Below are 21,153 nucleotides of genomic sequence, written 5' to 3' on the forward strand. Positions count from 1 at the left end.
GATGGCAGCGCTCACAGCAATTTAGCCCAATAGTGCCACAGGATTCCAAATAAAATAAAAGTATATAAAAACACTGTCAGCTTTTAAACCAAGGTCTTTAGTTCAGGTTTCGGCGTTCGACAACAAACATGTGTTGCGCTCTGATGACGTAGTGATTGACATGCGTGTGTGTGTCTATGGATGTGCTTGCCTAGTTAAAGGTTACACACACACACCACACTGACCAACAAGTTATTTTATTGGCATTTACGTCCCCATTACCAGTAAAACCTCATCAAAACCTATTTCTTTCACTTACTAGCTGTGCTTTTTCTTTGTTCATTTGTTCTGTCGTTTCATTCTCAACCAGGATTTATATAGAACGCCATTTGGGTCTTTGCGTGTCCAAAAAGATACTCGTCAAAAAACACTATTTGACGTGTCAAATAAGCTTGTTGGCCAATCAGGACCTGAATATGACTACACGTCAAATAATTTAACACGTTAATACATTTTTTTTAATGTAGTGAAATCGATGTGTAGTAACTCACTCGTATTTCATATGTCACAATGATTTCATCAATACGTATGCTATGATGCTGGTAAAGTTGTCTCGCGCACCTACACCTACGACTACCTGCTCGATCCACACAGCACAGATATTGTGGGCTGCTGTGTTAGGAATGCTGTGTTGCACATGTAGCGTTAAATGTTACGTGGCGACATTATGTCCTGTACCTACGTTAAAAACCGTGCATACCTATTTAACATCAGCGTTAAACTAGACATCGGGCCCATACCGATGTTGCCGTTTTTAGATAATATTAGCCGATTCCGATATGTTCACCAACTATATCGTGCATCCCTAAGTGAAATGTGTTGTTTTACAGGGCCAGCTGTATTAAAATGGCACACCTGGAGCAAATTAGGTTTAAGTACCTTGCTCAAGGGCACATAGACAGATTTTTCACGTTGTCGGCTCTAGTACTCAAACCAGCGACCTTGCGGTTACTGGCCCAACGCTCTAACCGCTCGGCTACCTGCCGTCTACATACTGGTGTTCATGCATTCCCTCTCCCTTTTCTGCCTATTGTTTATCATCTGACCTCTGGCTGCTCTTGTTTTCTTACTATTTGTCTGCTACTCCTCCATCTCACCCTCGTGTGTGTGCGTGTGTGCGTGTGTGTGTGTGCACCATACCCTTGGCTGGGGCAGACCTTTGTTCATGCAGAAGGTAACTGATTTACAGCATCCAGGGGAGCTATGGCAACTATATCAGACTCACACACACACAGCCCCTCCCATCTTGGGGCAGTCTTACATTGGTCCCTAAAATCAGACGGAGAGAAGGACGGAGAAAGTTCACAAGCTGTCTCACACAGTCCAGGACACACACACACACACACACACACACACACACACACACACACACACACACACACACACACACACACACACACACACACACACACACACACACACACACACACACACACACACACACACACACTGACACTCCTCTCACACACACACACACACACTGACACTCCTCTCACACAGTCCAGGACACACACACACACACACACACACACACAGGACACACACACACACACTGACACTCCTCTCACACAGTCCAGGACACACACTGACACTCCTCTCACACAGTCCAGGACACACACACACACACACTGACACTCCTCTCACACAGTCCAGGACACACACACACACACACACACACACACACACACACACACACACACACACACACACACACACACACACACACACACACACACACACACACACACACACACACACACACACACACACACACACACACACACACACACACACACACTGACACTCCTCTCACACAGTCCAGGACACACACACACACACTGACACTCCTCTCACACAGTCCAGGACACACACACACACACACACACACACACACCAGGACACACACACACACACACACTGACACTCCACAGTCTCACACAGTCCAGGACACACACACACTGACATTCCTCTCACACAGTCCAGGACACACACACACACACACACACTGACACTCCTCTCACACAGTCCAGGACACACACACACACATTCCTCTCACACAGTCAGGACACACACACACACACACACACTGACACTCTCACACAGTCCAGGACACACACACACACACACACACACACACACACACACACACACACACACACACACACACACACACACACACACACACACACACACACACACACACACTGACACTCCTCTCACACAGTCCAGGACACACACACACACACACACACACACACACACACACACACACACACACACACACACACTGACACTCCTCTCACACAGTCCAGGACACACACACACACACACACACACACACACACACACACACACACACACACACACACACACACACACACACACACACACACACACACACACACACACTGACACTCCTCTCACACAGTCCAGGAACACACACACACACACACACACACACACACACTGACACTCCTCTCACACAACATCATCGTCACAGTTTTCTTAGATAATTCAAATGTATGGACTTTAAGTGGGTGATTGTGTACTGTGTGTTATTCTGAGTACATCTGTAATACATGAGGGGCAGGGTTCATAGGTGTCCTAGTATGGCTGTGTATTGTGTTTGTGATTGGCAGACCGAGGTATTTTGTTTACTTCCAGGCAGTGATGACACAGGGTCTTTTGTAAAGACTTCTTGAGGACCTGTGTGTGTGTGTGTGTGTGTGTGTGTGTGTGTGTGTGTGTGTGTGTGTGTGTGTGTGTGTGTGTGTGTGTGTGTGCGCGCCCTTGATTAGTGACTAAAGGAGCCTCTGAGTCGTTGATGAGAGGATGTGAAGGGTACACCTACTGAGAGGGGTGCCTAGCAGGTGGGTCTTCAGATCTAGTTGAGAGAGATGCGTGTCTGTCTTCATGTCATATAGTCAGTGTTCTTTAGACTAGGTGAAGAGGGCTGTTACGTACAGGGCATATAGAAAGTCTACTCCCCTTAGAATTTTAATGTAGCAAAATGGGAAAAAGGTTCATCTAAATAGGGATTCCAATTTTTTTTTCCTCCAGATCTACACGACCTACTTTACATTTTCAAAGTGAAAAAGTTATACATTTTCTAATTAAGAAAAACTCAAATATCATAATTGGATAAAGGCATCCATATGCGTCCCAGCCGATATATTATTATTATTATATATATTATGACGACATTTTACAACGTTGATGTTTGTTTTGGACATCGACAAGAGTTTTTTCTCTTTTTTTCTCTCTCTCGGCAGTTCGGGTGCACAATATTTTTTTTCTCGAGGCAAGCCGAAGTCTGTAACCCCCTCATCAGCGATTTGGTCAACAGTAGGGATTCTTCAATGCAGTGCCGGTAGTCATTCAACGAGAGATGTCTTGTCTTCATGCAAAAAATTCACTTGAGAAATACTGCACCAAACATCCGAGTCAGATGCAATGAAGATCTCCAATGCAAAAACATCAAAATGAAGGACAACTGAAATCTATCTTAAATCAATGGACTTTTTTTGAGGAAGTGTATGCATGCGTGTGAAGGCTTTGTCTGCGTAAGCATCCACGATCAGCACAGATGCAGCACCCAGACCTGCACCATCCACCATTGCTTTGTACATTGTGCTACGTACCGTTAGCATTTTTTGGCTAGCGCCATGAGCCTGTCAGCTAGTTAGCCATTGATTCAGTGAAGAGCCCAGTGTTATCTTAGACTGCAAAGCATGCTTGAACAAGGCCCCTTTTTACTGTGGTTCCAGGCAGCTTAGACGGACGCCAGTGACGTTCTACTGAGATGGATCTCTCTCGTCTCATCGCTTGTAGAGGCGTGTGCATCCAGACAGGGATGAATCAATAACTGTCCCTGCCATAATACTGCTAAATACACTGAACACAAATATAAACGCAACATGCAACAATTTCAAAGATATTGCTAAGTTACAGTTCATATAAGGAAATCAGTCAATTGAAATACATTTTTTTAGGCCCTAATTTGTGGATTTCACATCACTGGGAATACAGATATGCATCTGTTGGTCACAGATACCTTAAGTAAGCATTTCACTGTTAGTCTACCCCTGTTGAAGCAAAATTTGTTGCTAGAGGTTTGGTGTGTTGGTTAACGTTTAGCGTCCGAGTTTCCTGGTACAGCCAGACAGGCCGAGACTGACAGACGCACAGACAGACAGGAGTAAACCACATGCTTAGACAGACACATGCACACAAAAGCAAACTCGGACAGAGAAATACACAACTGTTGGATGTATTGGGTTATGTGATCATTTGAGAGCTTTGATAAGCCCAGCTCCCTATGAATCCATCCAGTCAGTTAAACATGGACTCTCCAGACTACAACATCTTATCAGTACAGCTACAGCCATACAGTTCTTGGAATGAGAATGAGTCTGCTGCTCATAGGAGTTTTTGCGGTGTGTGTGTGTCTGCTTGTGTGTGTGTCTGCTTGTTTTTGTGACCTATCTTTAGCTGTCCATTTCTATAGCCTATTCTGGAGAAACTCAGAATGGACTGTGTGCTTGACTGTCCGTAATATATTACATTACGCCCAGTTCATCACTGTCTTTCTAAATTGATCCAGTCCCTTACAGGTGGATGATATGCTCCATTCTGAGTGACACTGTCATAGTGAACACAGACAGACACACAAACTCTGGTGTTGTTTTCCTGGGCTGCATAGGGTCACACCCTCCTAAACAAGATGAGCCATCTGCCATTGGGAAAAAACAGGAAGTCGGCAGCCTTCCTCCTCGTGTGTGTATTACGTATCTGTCTTCAGTGTTTGTATATTTGAAGTTGGACTGTGTGTCTGCAGTATGTTTATCTACCAGACCACAGAGTTTACGTTTCCTCTGCCGTCATTGAGTGGATAAAGCCCTTTGAAGCGCGGGAGCTGGTGTGATACAGGGCCATATGGAAACAGCAGGATAATATTGTGGTACATTATGTCAGTAGGCCTCTACCACTGTATTCTGTGTACCATAGCTCTAAGTACCCTCTTATGAGATATCTGATGCCTCAGCTATGTTTGAAAAATATGATATTCACATGCACCTTCCCTGGAGAGGGGCGAGAGCTAAGAGGGGAAGGGAGAGCGGGAGGGTGAGCCACAGAAACAGCTGAGTTGTTGTGCTTGCAATATCCTTTGTCTTAAATGGAGAGAAAAGAGGAGCCCCTTTGAGGGCGTGAAATGCCACTTGGGTTGAGGGGCCATACATGTATGGTCTCACTCTCTGAGAAGGACCCCATCATCTGTCTTCTCGCTCAAACACTCACTGACTGTGTGATCTCGTTCTCCTGAGCTGATGTGAGTAAGACCTTTAAACAGGTCAACATTCGCAAGGCCGTGGGGCCAGACTGAATACCAGGATGCGTACTCGGAACATGCGCTGACCAGCTGGCAAGTGTCTTCACTGACATTTTCAACCTATTCCTAACCCAGTCTGTAATACCAACGTGTTTCAAGCAGACCACCACAGTCCCGTGGCCAAGAACGCCAAGGCAACCTGCCTAAATGGCTATCATCCCGTAACACTCACATCTATAGCCATGAAATGCTTTAAAAGACTGGCTCACATCAGCGCCATCATCACAGACACCCTGGACCCACTCAAATATGCATACAGCCCCAACAGATTCACAGATGACACGATCTCTATTGTACCCCATACTGCCTTCACCCACCTGGTCAAAGGGAATGCCTATCTATGTAAGAATGCTGTTCATTGACTACAGCTCAGCATTCAACACCATAGTCCCCTCCAAGCTCATCACCAAGTTCAGCACCCTGGGACTGAACTCCTTCCTCAGCAACTGGATCCTGGACTTGCAGGTGGGCTGCCCCCAGGTGGTGAGTGTAGGCAACAACACATCCACCACGCTAACCCTCAACACAGGGGCCCCTCAGGGGTGTGTGTGTAGGCAACAACACATCCACCACGCTAACCCTCAACACAGGGGCCCCTCAGGGGTGTGTGTGTAGGCAACAACACATCCACCACGCTAACCCTCAACACAGGGGCCCCTCAGGGGTGTGTGTGTAGGCAACAACACATCCACCACGCTAACCCTCAACACAGGGGCCCCTCAGGGGTGTGTGTGTAGGCAACAACACATCCACCACGCTAACCCTCAACACAGGGGCCCCTCAGGGGTGTGTGTGCTTAGTCCACTCCTGTACTCACTGGTCACCCATGACTATTGCCACGCACGACTCCAACACCATTAAGTTTGCCGACAATACGAAGGCCTGATCAACAACAATGAAGCAGCCAATAGGGAGGTCAGAGACATGGCAATTTGGTGCCAGGACAACAACCTCTCCCTCAACATCAGCAAGACAAAGGAGCTGATCATGGACTACATGAAACTGATCGATAGGGCTGTAGTGCAGGGGGTCTGTGTACACATTACTAAGGAATTAACATGGTCCACACCAGGGGTTGGAACCAAAATGATTTCCCCATCATTTTGTTTTGAACAGAACCATTTTTCCCCCGTACTGTTCTGACCAGAAAAATACAATTCTGAACTGGTTCTAATGAAGAACAAAAAAGTAACGCTTTATTTCAGTAATTTAAAAAAAATCTGAAATCGATGGTGCGGGTAAGATATATTTTGTATTTGAAATTTGCCGTAATAGCATATTTTAATCATAATGAAAGACAAGCACACACACACACTGTGCTGCCAATTGGTGTAGGGCGTGAGGTGTAATAGACATTTTGCAGGTGAGGCGTGAGAGAGGATGGAGGAAGCTTGCTTTGAAGCACTGGGCGTCTTGTGCATTATGTGGATTAGGTCCTGAATTATTGAGGAACTTCGAATGTGTTTGACCTTGAATGACTTTGAACCAGAGCACACGTTAGCTAGCCAGCTAACAAGCTTGTGTGTGCAGAGCAGCACCAGAATTTAAAAAAGGCTTTACCTTTTATTGTAGTTAATAAATCCACTGTGAAATGTGATAACTATAGTATCCTTAACTTGCATTAAAAAAAGTGAATCCATTCTTCTCTGTATAACATCACTAATTTCTGAACCACTCTTATGTCTTCATTAGGCTATAGTAACCTATGCTTGAGAGATGAAGGGCAGGTAGCCTGCAGGCATTCGGGCATGTGCAAGGCACTCGACCGTAAGGCGCTACAGAGGATGGGGAGTACAGCCCAATGCATCACTTGGGCCGGGCTCCCTGTCACCCAGGACCTTTATACCAGGCTGTGTCAGAGGAAGGCCCCAAAAAATTGTCAGACTCCAGCCACCAAAGCCATAGACTGTTCTCTCTGCTACCGCACAGCAAGCGGTACCAGTGCTTGAAGCCTAGAACCAACAGGACCCTGAACAGCTTCTACCCCGAGCCATAAGACTGCTAAACAAGACTGATAAATAGCTAATCAAATGGGTACCCGGACTACTTGAATTGACTTTTTTTGTTGCACTCCCTCCCTTGCACTGACTCTATGCTCACACATACTTGCACACACACACACACACACACACACACACACACACACACACACACACACACACACACACACACACACACACACACACACACACACACACACACACACACACACCACATACACTGCTGCTGCTGTCTATTATCTATTCTGTTGCCTAGTCACTTTACCCCTACAGTTGAAGTCGGAAGTTTGCATACACCTTAGCCAAATACATTTAAACTCAGTTTTCACAATTCCTGACATTTAATCAGAGTAAAAGTTCCCTGTTGTAGGTCAGTTAGGATAACCACTTTATTTTAATAATGTGAAATGTCAGAATAATCGTAACGAGAATGATTGATTTATTTCAGCTTTTATTTCATTCATCACATTCCCAGTGGGTCAGAAGTTTACATACACTCAATTAGTATTTGGTAGTGTTGCTTTAAAATTGTGTCGAACTTGGGTCAAACATTTCGGGTAGCCTTCCACAAGCTTCCCACAATACGTTGGGTGAATTTTGGCCCCTTCCTCCTGACAGAGCTGGTGTAACACATTTTCTATAGGATTGAGGTCAGGGCTTTGTGATGGCCACTCCAATACCGTGACTTTGTTGTCCTTAAGCCATTTTGCCACAACTTTGGAAGTGTGCTTGGGGTCGTTGTCCATTTGGAAGACCCATTTGCGACCAAGCTTTAACTTCCTGACTGATGTCTTGAGATGATGCCATCTATTTTGTGAAGTGCATCAGTCCCTCCTGCAGCAAAATAAATAAATCAATAAAATACAGTTGGGAAAGAGGTAGTTGTTTGGAATAAATTATAGGTGGGCTATGTAAAGGTGCAAATCAAATCAAATCAAATTTTATTTGTCACATACACATGGTTAGCAGATGTTAATGCGAGTGTAGCGAAATGCTTGTGCCTCTAGTTCCGACAATGCAGTGATAACCAACAAGTAATCTAACTAACAATTCCAAAACTACTGTCTTATACACAGTGTAAGGGGATAAAGAATATGTACATAAGGATATATGGATGAGTGATGGTACAGGGCAGCATACAGTAGATGGTATCGAGTACAGTATGTACATATGAGTATGTAGACAAAGTAAACAAAGTGGCATAGTTAAAGTGGCTAGTGATGCATGTATTACATAAGGATGCAGTCGATGATATAGAGTACAGGATATACGTATGCATATGAAATTAATAATGTAGGGTAAGTAACATTATATAAGGTAGCATTGTTTAAAGTGGCTAGTGATATATTTACATCATTTCCCATCAATTCCCATTATTAAAGTGGCTGGAGTTGGGTCAGTGTCAATGTCAGTGTGTTGGCAGCAGCCACTCAATGTTAGTGGTGGCTGTTTAACAGTCTGATGGCCTTGAGATAGAAGCTGTTTTTCAGTCTCTCGGCCCCAGCTTTGATGCACCTGTACTGACCTCGCCTTCTGGATGATAGCGGGGTGAACAGGCAGTGGCTCAAGTGGTTGATGTCCTTGATGATCTTTATGGCCTTCCTGTAACATCGGGTGGTGTAGGTGTCCTGGAGGGCAGGTAGTTTGCCCCCGGTGATGCGTTGTGCAGACCTCACTACCCTCTGGAGAGCCTTACGGTTGAGGGCGGAGCAGTTGCCGTACCAGGCGGTGATACAGCCCGCCAGGATGCTCTCGATTGTGCATCTGTAGAAGTTTGTGAGTGCTTTTGGTGACAAGCCGAATTTCTTCAGCCTCCTGAGGTTGAAGAGGCGCTGCTGTGCCTTCTTCACGACGCTGTCAGTGTGAGTGTGAGTTTGTCTGTGATGTGTATGCCGAGGAACTTAAAACTTGCTACCCTTTCCACTACTGTTCCATCGATGTGGATAGGGGGGTGTTCCCTCTGCTGTTTCCTGAAGTCCACAATCATCTCCTTAGTTTTGTTGACGTTGAGTGTGAGGTTATTTTCCTGACACCACACTCCGAGGGCCCTCACCTCCTCCCTGTAGGCCGTCTCGTCGTTGTTGGTAATCAAGCCTACCACTGTTGTGTCGTCCGCAAACTTGATGATTGAGTTGGAGGCGTGCGTGGCCACGCAGTCGTGGGTGAACAGGGAGTACAGGAGAGGGCTCAGAAAGCACCCTTGTGGGGCCCCCGTGTTGAGGATCAGCGGGGAGTAGATGCTGTTGCCTACCCTCACCACCTGGGGGCGGCCCGTCAGGAAGTCCAGTACCCAGTTGCACAGGGCGGGGTCGAGACCCAGGGTGGTGAGGGTAGGCAACAACAGCTTGGAGGGTACTATGGTGTTGAATGCCGAGCTGTAGTCGATGAACAGCATTCTCACATAGGTATTCCTCTTGTCCAGGTGGGTTAGGGCAGTGTGCAGTGTGGTTGAGATTGCATCGTCTGTGGACCTATTTGGGCGGTAAGCAAATTGGAGTGGGTCTAGGGTGTCAGGTAGGGTGGAGGTGATATGGTCCTTGACTAGTCTCTCAAAGCACTTCATGATGACGGAAGTCAGTGCTACGGGGCGGTAGTCGTTTAGCTCAGTTACCTTAGCTTTCTTGGGAACAGGAACAATGGTGGCCCTCTTGAAGCATGTGGGAACAGCAGACTGGTATAGGGATTGATTGAATATGTCCGTAAACACACCGGCCAGTTGGTCTGCGCATGCTCTGAGGGCGCGGCTGGGGATGCCGTCTGGGCCTGCAGCCTTGCGAGGGTTAACACGTTTAAATGTCTTACTCACCTCGGCTGCAGTGAAGGAGAGACCGCATGTTTTCGTTGCAGGCCGTGTCAGTGGCACTGTATTGTCCTCAAAACGGGCAAAAAAGTTATTTAGTCTGCCTGGGAGCAAGACATCCTGGTCCGTGACTGGGCTGGGTTTCTTCTTGTAGTCCGTGATTGACTGTAGACCCTGCCACATGCCTCTTGTGTCTGAGCCGTTGAATTGAAATTCTACTTTGTCTCTGTACTGACGGTTAGCTTGTTTAATAGCCTTGCGGAGGGAATAGCTGCATTGTTTATATTCGGTCATGTTGCCAGACACCTTGCCCAGATTAAAAGCAGTGGTTCGCTCTTTCAGTTTCACGCGAATGCTGCCATCAATCCACGGTTTCTGGTTAGGGAATGTTTTTATCGTTGCTATGGGAACGACATCTTCAACGCACGTTCTAATGAACTCGCACACCGAATCAGCGTATTCGTCAATATTTTTATCTGACGCAATACGAAACATGTCCCAGTCCACGTGATGGAAGCAGTCTTGGAGTGTGGAGTCAGCTTGGTCGGACCAGCGTTGGACAGACCACAGCGTGGGAGCCTCTTGTTTGAGTTTCTGCCTGTAGGCAGGGATCAACAAAATGGAGTCGTGGTCAGCTTTTCCGAAAGGGGGGCGGGGCAGGGCCTTATATGCGTCGCGGAAGTTAGAGTAACAATGATCCAAGGTTTTACCACCCCTGGTTGCGCAATCGATATGCTGATAAAATTTAGGGAGTCTTGTTTTCAGATTAGCTTTGTTAAAATCCCCAGCCCCAGTGATCTGTGAGCTGCTCTGACAGTTGGTGCTTAAAGCTAGTGAGGGAGATAAGTGTTTCAGAGGTTTTTGTAGTTTGTTTCAGTCATTGGCAACAGAGAACTGGAAGGAGACGCGGCCAAAGGAGAGACGGCCTACATCCTGTGGATATAGATACTTTTGTGCCTGTTTCCTCCAGCATCTTCACAAGGTCATTTGCTGTTTTTTTTTTAGGTCGTGGCTTATTTCTTTTGATTTTCCCATGATATCAAGCAAAGGGGCACTGAGTTTGAAGGTAGGCCTTGAAATGCATCCACAGGTAGACCTCCAATTGACTGAAATGATGTCAATTAGCCTATCCGAAACTTCTAAAGCCATGACATTATTTTCTGGAATTTTCCAAGCTGGTTATAGGCACAGTCAACTCAATGTATGTAAACTTCTGACCCATTGGAATTGCGATTAAGTGAAATAATCTGTAAACAATTGTTGAAAAAATGACTTGTGTCATGCACAAAGTAGATATCCTAACCGACTTGCCAAAACTATAGTTTGTTAGCAAGAAATGTGTGGAGTGGTTGAAAAAACTAGTTGTAATGACTCATAAACGTTCGACTTCGACTGTACCTATATGTATATAGCTACCTGAATGACCTTGTTCCCCTGCACATCGACTCGGTACTTGTACTCCCTGTATATAGCCATGCTATTGTTGTTATTCACTGTATGTATTACTGTCACTTAGCAGTGTTGGGAAAAGGACCCATAAGTAAACATTTCACTGTTAAGTCTCCACCTGATATTTATGAAGCATGTGACAACAATGTTATTTGGTACCTCCCGTTGATTCTCTGTAACTGATCTCCTACACACACACACACACACACACACACACACACACACACACACACACACACACACACACACACACTGATGTTGTTCCTTCTCCCCCCAGATGCAGTGTCCCTCCACCTCCCCAGACGCCATTAGCATGGAGGAGAGCCACAGGGAATAAGAGCCTCCAGGAGACCGCAGGTAAGACCTGCATGTATTTGTCTTTAGGAAAAGCACCAGGCAAATACTGTACCTTCAGAAAGTATTCATACCCTTTGACTTATTCCACATTTTTTGGTGTTACAGCCTGAATTCAAAATGGATTAAATAGATTTAATTCTCACCAATCAATATAAAATACCCCATAATGAAAGTGAAAACATGTTTTTTGAAATTTGAGTAAATGTATGTGTTCACACAAGTGTTCACATTTACTGAGTAAATAATTTGTAGAAGCACTTTGACAGTGATTACAGCTCTGAATCTTTGAGTAAATCTCCAAGAGCTTTACACCGGAGTTGTGCAACATCTGCCCATTTTTATTATTTTCTTCTTTATTAAATTCTTCAAGCTCTGTCAAATTTGGTTGTTGATCATTTCTAGACAACCATTGCCGTAGATTTAAGTCAAAACTTTAAATCGGCCACTCAGGAACATTCAGTGTCTTCTTGGTAAGCAACTCCAGTGTAGATTTGGCCTTGTGTTTCAGGCAATTGTCCTGCTGAAAGGAGAATTCCTCTCCCAGTGTCTGGTGGAAAACAGACTGAACCAGGTTTCCTCTAGGATTTTGTCTGTGCTTAGCTCCATTCCATAAATGTTTTATTCTGTAAAACTACCCAGTTCTTAACGATTACAAGAATACCTCTAACATGATTCAGCCACCACTATGCTTGAAAATATGGAGAGTGGTACTCATATGCTTTGGGCAAATCCAATACTACTAACACTTTGTATTCAGGACAAAATATTTTCAGCTGTTCAGTTTTCATTTGAAAAAAAACCAAACAAAAACAAATTCAAAAGGCATAATTCCACTTTGGCATTATGGGGTATTGTATTTAAGACAGTGACAAAAACATCTCAATTTAATCCATTTTAAATTCAGGCTGTAAAACCAAAAAAAGGTGGAAAAAGTAAATGGGTGTGAATACTTTCTGAAAGGATTGTATATCTTAGCAAAAAATGTTGGCAAGTTAGAAACGGCTTTTCCCACCTACATTAGTGTATTCGGTACCACACCTACTTGTTCAAGGGTTTTTCTTTATTTTTACTCTTTTCTACATTGTAGAATAATAGTGAACACATCAAAACTATGAAATAACACATGGAATCATTTAGTAACCATATATTTGAGATTCTTCAAAGTAGCCACCCTTTGCCTTGATGACAGCTTTGCAAACTCTTGGCATTCTTTCAACCAGCTTTACCTGGAGTGCTTTTCCAACAATCTTGAAGGAGTTCCCACATATGCTGAGCACTTGTTGGCTGCTTTTCCTTCATTCTGCGGTCCGACTCATTCCAAACCATCTCAATTGGGTTGAGGTCGGGTGATTGTGGAGGCCAGGTCATATGATGCAGCACTCCGTCAATCTCCTTGGTCAAGTAGCCCTTACACAGCCTGGATGAGTGTTGAGTCATTGTTCTGTTGAAAACAAATGATAGTCCAACTTTGCGTAAATCCAGATGGGATGGCGTATCGCTGTAGAATGCTGTGGTAACCATGCTGGTTAAGTGTGCCTTGAATTCAAAATAAATCTTTGACAGTGTCACCAGCAATGCACCATCACACCGCCTCCTCCATGCTTCATGGTGGGAACCACACATGCAGCATCTGTGAAGCATTTATTTGGGCTGCAATCTGAGGTTCAGTTAATGAACTTGTCCTCTGCAACAGAGGTAACTCTGGGTCTTCCTTTCCTGTGGCGGTCCTCATGAGAACCAGTTTCATCATATCGCTTGATGGTTTTTGCGACTGCACTTGTAGAAACTTTCAAACTTCTTTTAAATATTCTGGATTGACTGACCTTCATGTCTTTACGTATTGATTGACTGTCGTTTCTCTTTGCTTATTTGAGCTGTTCTTGCCATCATCTGGACTTGATCTTTTACCAAATAGGGCTATCTTCTGCTCAAACGCATTAAGAAGGAACATTTTTTAACTAATTAACAATACGTTCCAGGTAACTGCCTCATGAAGCTGGTTGAGAGAATTCCAAGAGTGTTCAAAGCTGTCGAGCCAAAGGGCTATATTTTTTTTATTTGTTTAACAATTTTTGGATACTTAGCGTGGTGACGACTGCCGAGAGGCTCCCTGTTTCGTCCATTGCTGCTTATTGGACCCTATGATCACTCAGCCACACAGCTGATGCCTGCTGGACTGTTTATGAACACGGAACTTCATTTTGTTATCTGTCGCCCCAGCCTCGAACTCAGTGTGTAGCTAACTTGCCTATGCCGTTCTGTACCATCACTCATATATCTTTATGTACATATTCTTTATCCCTTTACACTTGTGTGTGTGTATAAGGTAGTAGTTTTGGAATTGTTAGGTTAGATTACTCATTGGTTATTACTGCATTGTCGGAACTAGAAGCACAAGCATTTCGCTACACTTGCATTAACATATGCTAACCATGTGTATGTGACAAATAAATTTGATTTGAACTAACACTCTCTGCCCATTCATCGCCATTTACCCGTTGTTATTGTCCTAGCCATTTACCCATGGTTGTCTTAGCACTCCCAATCAACACCCGTGATTGCTTTATGCATCCCTCTAATGCCACTATGCCTTGTATACTGTTGTTTAGGGTAGCTCTCATTTGTGTTTTTGTTTTACTGCGGAGCCCCTAGTCCCACTCTACATGCCCCAATCCCACACGTGGAGACCATACCCACTGGCGCTTCCAGAGATGCAGTCCCTCATCGTCACTCAATGCCTAGGTTTACCTCCACTGTACTCACACCCTACCATGCCCTTGTCTGTGCATTATGCCCTGAATCTATCCTACCATGCCCAGAATTCTGCTCCTTTTACTCTCTGTTCCGAACGCGCTAGACGGCCAGTTTGTATAGTCTTTAGCCGTACCCTTATCCTACTTCTCCTCTGTTCCTCTGGTGATGTAGAGGTTAACCCAGGCCCTGTGTGTCCCCAGGCGCTCTCATTTGTTGACTTCTGTAACCGGAAAAGCCATGGGTTCATGTATGTTAACATCCGAAACCTCCTCCCTAAGTTTGCTTTATTCACTGCTCTAGCTCACTCCTCCAACCCTGATGTCCTTGCCGTGTCTGAATCCTAGCTTCGGAAGACCACTTAGGAAGGCCACCAAAAATTCTGAAATGTCCATCCCCAATTACATTTTCCGTCAAGATGGAACTGCTAAAGGGTGCAGAGTTGCAATCTACTGTAGAGAGTCTGCAGAGTTCTGTCATACTATCCAGGTCTATGTCCAAACAGTTCGAGCTACTACTTTTAAAAATCCATCTCTCCAGAAATAAGTCTCACTGTTGCTGCTTGTTATAGACCCCCCTCAGCTCCCAGCTGTTCCCTGGTGTCTATCTAGACTGTAAACTCTCCTTCCAGACTCATATTAAGCATCTCCAATCCAAAATTAAATCTGGAATCGGCTTCCTATTTCGCAACAAAGCCTCCTTCACTCATGCTGCCAAACATACCCTAGTAAAACTGCCGATCCTTGACTTTGGCGATGTCATTTACAAAATAGCTTACAACACTCTACTCAGCAAATTAGATGTAGTCTATCACAGTGCCATCTGTTTTGTCACCAAAGCCCCATATACTACCCACTATTGCGCCCTGTATGCTCTCATTGGCTGGCCCTCGCTACATATTCGTCGCCAAACTCCCTGGCTGCAGGTCATCAATAAGTCTTTGCTAGGTAAAGCTCCGCCTTATCTCAGCTCACTGGTCACCATAGCAACACCCACCCGTAGCCCGCGCTCCAGCAGGTATATTTCACTGGTCATCCCCAAAGCCAGCACCTCCTTTGACTGCCTTTTCCTTCCAGTTCTCTGCTGCCAGTGACTGGAACGAATTGCAGAAATCACTGAAGTTGGAGACCTATATCTCCCTCGCTAACTTCAAGCATCAGCTGTCAGAGCAGCTTACCGATCGCTGCATCTGTACACAGTCCATCTGTACACAGCCCATCTGTACACAGCCCATCTGTACACAGCCCATCTGTACACAGCCCATCTGTAAATATTAAAATACTACGCCACTATGGCCTATTTATTGCCTTACCTCATTTGCATCCACTGTATACAGATTTTATATTGTGTTATTGACTGTACGTTTGTTTATCCCATGTGTAACTCTGTTGTTTTTGTCGCATTTATCTTGCTTTATCTTGGCCAGGTGGCAGTTGTAAATGAGAACTTGTTCTCAACTGGCCTACCTGGTGAAATAAAGGTAAAATAAAATAAATAAAACAATTGAGTCTTTGAATGAAGAGATAAAACAGTTTTTTTGCAACTTGTTCCAGTCGCTAGCTGCAGCGAACTGAAAAAAGGAGCGACCCAGGGATGTGTGTGCTTTGGGGACCTTTAACAGAATGTGACTGGCAGAACGGGTGTTTTTATGTGGAGGATGAGGGCTGCAGTAGGTTTCTCAGAGGGAGTGAGGCCTAAGAGGGTTTTATAAATAAGCATCAACTAATGGGTATACAGAGATGACCAGTTTACAGAGGAGTATTGAATGCACTGTATGGTAAAAGGTCATTGTAAAGGACACGTGCGTGCTGGAATGCATTGCGCTGAGTGCGCTGGAAACTGGGAGGGTAGTGTCCTGACAGGCGGAGAATGTTGGAAATCTGCCAGAACAGTTTGGGAAAAGCTGCTGGGTGAACACTACGTAGCCTAGCCACCATGGGGTTTCACTTTGCTATCTAATCACAAAACCTGGATTGGTGTCCTAGTTCACTGCTTTAGTAAGTAAGTCACTGCTCAGCTGTTCTCCATCCTTAGTTCTGGCCTGTGTTCAAATGTCTGTTTTGTAAATCCCCAGGACCATGGAGGAAAACTGTAGTGACTCTCCTCCAGACTTCTATGATCTACAAATATGACCTTCTGTAGTAACATGGGGCTGTGACTGAGTCTCTGACTATGGCGCTATGGCTCACTCATCATGGTGTGTGTAGGTGTCGTGCTTATGTGTGAACAGTGTACATAGAGATGTGTGTATACATACCAAAGAAGTGTTCTGTGGTAAAGGGTCATTGCTTCTGGCTCCTAGCCAGATCTATTGCATCCAATGAACTCTAAGCAATGTTCCGTCTCTGAGAGCTTTGCGTGTGACAGAGAAATATGTAATGTGAAGCCAAATGTGGGCATTAAAGTCCTGTTGGACACATGTACAGTGCATTCGGGAAGTATTCAGACCCCTTGACTTTTTCCACATTTTGTTACGTTGTCGCCTTATTCTACAATTGATGAGGGGGGGAACAATTTAATCAATCTACACACAATAAAACCCATAATGACAAAGCAAAATCAAGTTTTTAGATATTTCTTTGAAATATGACATTTACATAAGTATTTGCCCCAGTCGGAAGTCCGCTCTGGAGTAGGTTTTCATCAAGGATATCTCTGTACTTTGTTCCGTTCATCTTTCCCTCGATCCTGACTAGTCTCCCAGTCCCTGCTGCTGAAAAATATCCCCACAGTATGATGCTGCCACCACCATGCTTCATCGTAGGGATGGTATCAGGTTTCCTCCAGACATGACTAGGGCTGTTGCGGTGACCGTATTACTGCCACACCGGCGGTCACGAGTCAGGAAGGCAGTCAAATTCCACGTGACCTGTAGTCACAGTAATGAATTATTATTCTCCAATACCAAGTTTGACTGTCTAAGCTCTAAAATGGACTGGCACAGCACTCTCCATTCCTGGAAAGGAGCTCAAACTTGTTTTTTTTGTTGTGTGTTTTGATTTATAGTTGGATTCTTTTCACTGCTATGACTTTGGTTAATATGTGAACCCTTCCACATACAATCCTAGGAAACCTTTCTACGGTGCCTATTCTTAATGCAGAGTGCTGGTGGTATTATTAACAGTCCTCTTCAGTGTGCCACTACCCATTTTATAAGGTTATTGTACTGCATGTGTGACTAGACAGTATAAAGGACTATGGTAGATTATACATTCAGTATAGTGATAATATAGGAACCTATTGCCAATGCATGTTGTGGTACTCGATTCAATGCATATACAGCAACAGTGCAGATTGCAGCAATTGGTTTTAACGCAAATGTAAAATAACTCCGGGTGAATGAGAGCTGGAGAGTTACAACCTGAACGGACGGACGAACGGAAGGACACTGTATCGCTTACTAGAGCAGTGTCCCTGGCAACAGTCAGCTCAATAGAGTGTTGGAGTCTGTGTGTTGCGTGCCTTTTTTTGAGAGAGCGACACACAGGAAGAATTTGTGTGTGTGTAGATTGTGTTACATTTAAGACAGTAGATTGTGTTACATTTAAGACAGTTTGGTGTTATCTTTATACGTTTGTTCCTGGTGTTCTCGGTCTGCTAGTTCAGTCTGTCTGATCATTATCGGGAGCAGAGACAGTTTGGGACTTCTTTATAGCCAGTCTGGAGCCAGCGACTGGTTTGAAGACACTCCTAGCATTGTGCTTCGACAGTAACGTTACAATACCTCTTCATCAATCAGTGTTGCTTTGAAAGAGGATAGCTCAACTTCCCTGTTTCTGCCACAGCCTACTATTCTCATATAGAAATAGGTATCAGTCACTTTGTCTGTTTCTCCAGGTGGCACGGACATATAGGCTAACGTTTGTACATAGGGGCTTAATCACCTTAAGGCATCGGTAATATTTCTCTCAACTACCCTGTTTGTCAGATGAGTGAATATTATTAAGGGGAGTAGAGGATGCCTTTAGACTATTGAGGAACTTTGAACTCTCACCCTGCCTCCTCATAGCTCACACACACTTATCAGATGTCCTCTTTGGGTGTCACATTTGCTCATAGAGGGGTACTTCCTCAATGTTTGTTTTTGTTAAATGAGCTGATTGTGTCAGGACAGAGCTGAACCGGTTTCGTTGTGGTTGCGTCGTCCCGGAGTCGAGGGTTAAAACAGGAAGGGACATAGCGGCCACATCCTGTCAGTGCGCATCTGCTTGTCGCTTATTTGACAGTCAGGGAATGGGGCGTGTCTTAAAATCACAATCACTTAAAATTCAGTAGTTGTGGCTCCAGTTTGAGGAAGAGAGAGAGTGTGTCAGTGAGATGGGGAGGAAAGAGATGGGAACGTGGTGTCTGAGCTGAGATCTTATTTTCTCTCACTTTGTTTACAAACCCTGTTTCACAGAATCTGTTGGGGCATGACTACTTTGCATATGTGGTTTTTCCCTGGAGTGTGTGTGTGTGGGAGGATGCTTTGAATAATGATCTTTGACTATGATAAAATGAAGAGTTTACGTAGACCTCGTTCTCTTTCATTTGACATGTGAGTGTAGTAGGCGGGTCAGTTGGACGAACTATATGTGTTAAATTAGAAGAACAGATAGCAGTGAGATTCTTTCTAGAGACTAGAATACCATGATTCTTCTCATTGGTTATCTACAGCAGGGTTTGTTTGTGTGTTGGTGTGTGACTTTAGTTTGACCCCTGTGGTTATGTCTGGTGGGCTGGACTACATGCAGTATGGGTATCCTGGGTTTGCTATATAAATGCATGTACTTGGGTGTGAGTGTTTGTGTGGCAGCCGGAGAAGAGTTTGACAGCTCCATGTCAAAATAGACCACGTACTGTATACACATTACACTAGTCCAGTGTGGGCCCCAGTTCCATGTGACCTCTGTCGCCCTTGTGTTTTGCTGGGTCGTAATGGCCTGTTGGGCTTTTGTGGCCCGACTGTTTTTCCTGCATGGGGAATGCAACGGGTCTGACGAGTTGACGGAGGTGAGGGGTGGGGGCAAGGCTGACACAAGGCCAGTGTTTGTGTGGAGTCGGGCACGGGACTGCCTTCACTGACACTCTGAAAGACACACACACCACACACCACACACACACAGATGGTTGAGATGAGCGGGTACAGAGGACTATTGTAGAGACCCGGCCCAGGCCAGCCCACCCGCCACAGGCAAGCATTGTAACTCAGCCTCCCATCTCTCACTTCCCCTCTCTCTGTTCTCTCTCTCTGTTCTCTCTCTCTCTGTTCTCTCTCTCACTTCCCCTCTCTCTGTTCTCTCTCTCTCTGTTCTCTCTTTCTCTTCCCCTCTCTCTGTTCTCTCTCTCTCGTTCTCCTTTCTCTCCCTCCATTGCATGTACCATCTATCCACATTTAACCCTCCTCTCTTATCTCCCTCCATCCATAAACAACTCTCTCCTCTTCCCTCTATCTCTGATTTCCTGTTGCAACTTGAATCCTGAAATAATATTGCTTAATAAAATGATCTTCTATTACCCTACAGTCCTCTTTTGCTCTTTCCTTCTTTCTAACTCTGTCTACCTCCCTCGCTCCCTCTCATTCCCTGAGGGAGGTGTGAAGAGTCTGAAACTCTCTGTAGTGGAGAGCTCCTTGTTAGAACAGCTGCTTGTTACTGTGAGCTTTCCTGTGAGTGTGTGTGTGCAGTGCTTCCCCTATATACATTTAGCAGCAGTGGGCAGCAAATCATTGCCGCCACTCCCAAAAATATGATTGAAAAATAAATATACAGTTGAAGTCGGAAGTTTACATACACCTTAGCCATACACTAGGCTATCTGGCAGCAGGTAGCCTAGTGGTAAAGGCATTGGACTTGTAACCAAAAGGTTGCCAGATCGAATCCCTGAGCTGATGGTTGGAACCAAAAATCTCAAATTTGGACTCATCAGACCAAAGGACATATTTCCACTGGTCTAATGTCCATTGCTCGTATTTCTTGGCCCAAGCAAGTCTCTTCTTGTTATTGGTGTCCTTTACTAATGGTTTCTTTGCAGCAATTTGACCATGAAGGCCTGATTTTCATATCTTTGGGCTTCAATTTCTGGGGTGCAGTTAACTCTGATGAATGTACCCTCTGCAGCAGAAGTAACTCTGGGTCTTACTTTCCTGTGGCGGTCCTCATGAGAGCCAGTTTCATCATAGCGCTTGATGGTTTTTGCGACTGCACTTGAAGGAACTTTCAAAGTTTTCCGGGTTGACTGACCATCATGTCTTAAAGTAATGATGGACTGTTGTTTCTCTTTGCTTATTTGAGCTGTTCTTGCCATAATATGGACTCGGGTCTTTTACCAAATAGGGCTATCTTCTGTATACCCCCCCTCACCTTGTCACAACACAACTGATTGGCTCA

General features: G+C 44.8%; 1 protein-coding gene across 2 annotated transcripts in view; it reads left to right on the top strand.

Annotated features, from left to right (window-relative positions):
• The window catches only part of LOC118379169 (phosphatidylinositol 4,5-bisphosphate 3-kinase catalytic subunit beta isoform-like), a 103,358-nt gene that overhangs the window by 12,478 nt on the left and 69,727 nt on the right, over positions 1-21,153 (top strand). Inside the window, exons 1-2 of one of the 2 annotated variants that reach the window (XM_052467970.1) lie at positions 10,556-11,294; positions 11,955-12,034. The gene's annotated coding sequence lies outside the window, so the exon portion shown is untranslated. Of the gene's footprint in view, positions 1-10,555; positions 11,295-11,954; positions 12,035-21,153 lie in introns of those variants that run through there. The other variant, XM_052467969.1, reaches the window with a different exon arrangement.

This window comes from Oncorhynchus keta, chromosome 18, assembly GCF_023373465.1.
Source record: "Oncorhynchus keta strain PuntledgeMale-10-30-2019 chromosome 18, Oket_V2, whole genome shotgun sequence".
Taxonomy (NCBI): domain Eukaryota; kingdom Metazoa; phylum Chordata; class Actinopteri; order Salmoniformes; family Salmonidae; genus Oncorhynchus; species Oncorhynchus keta.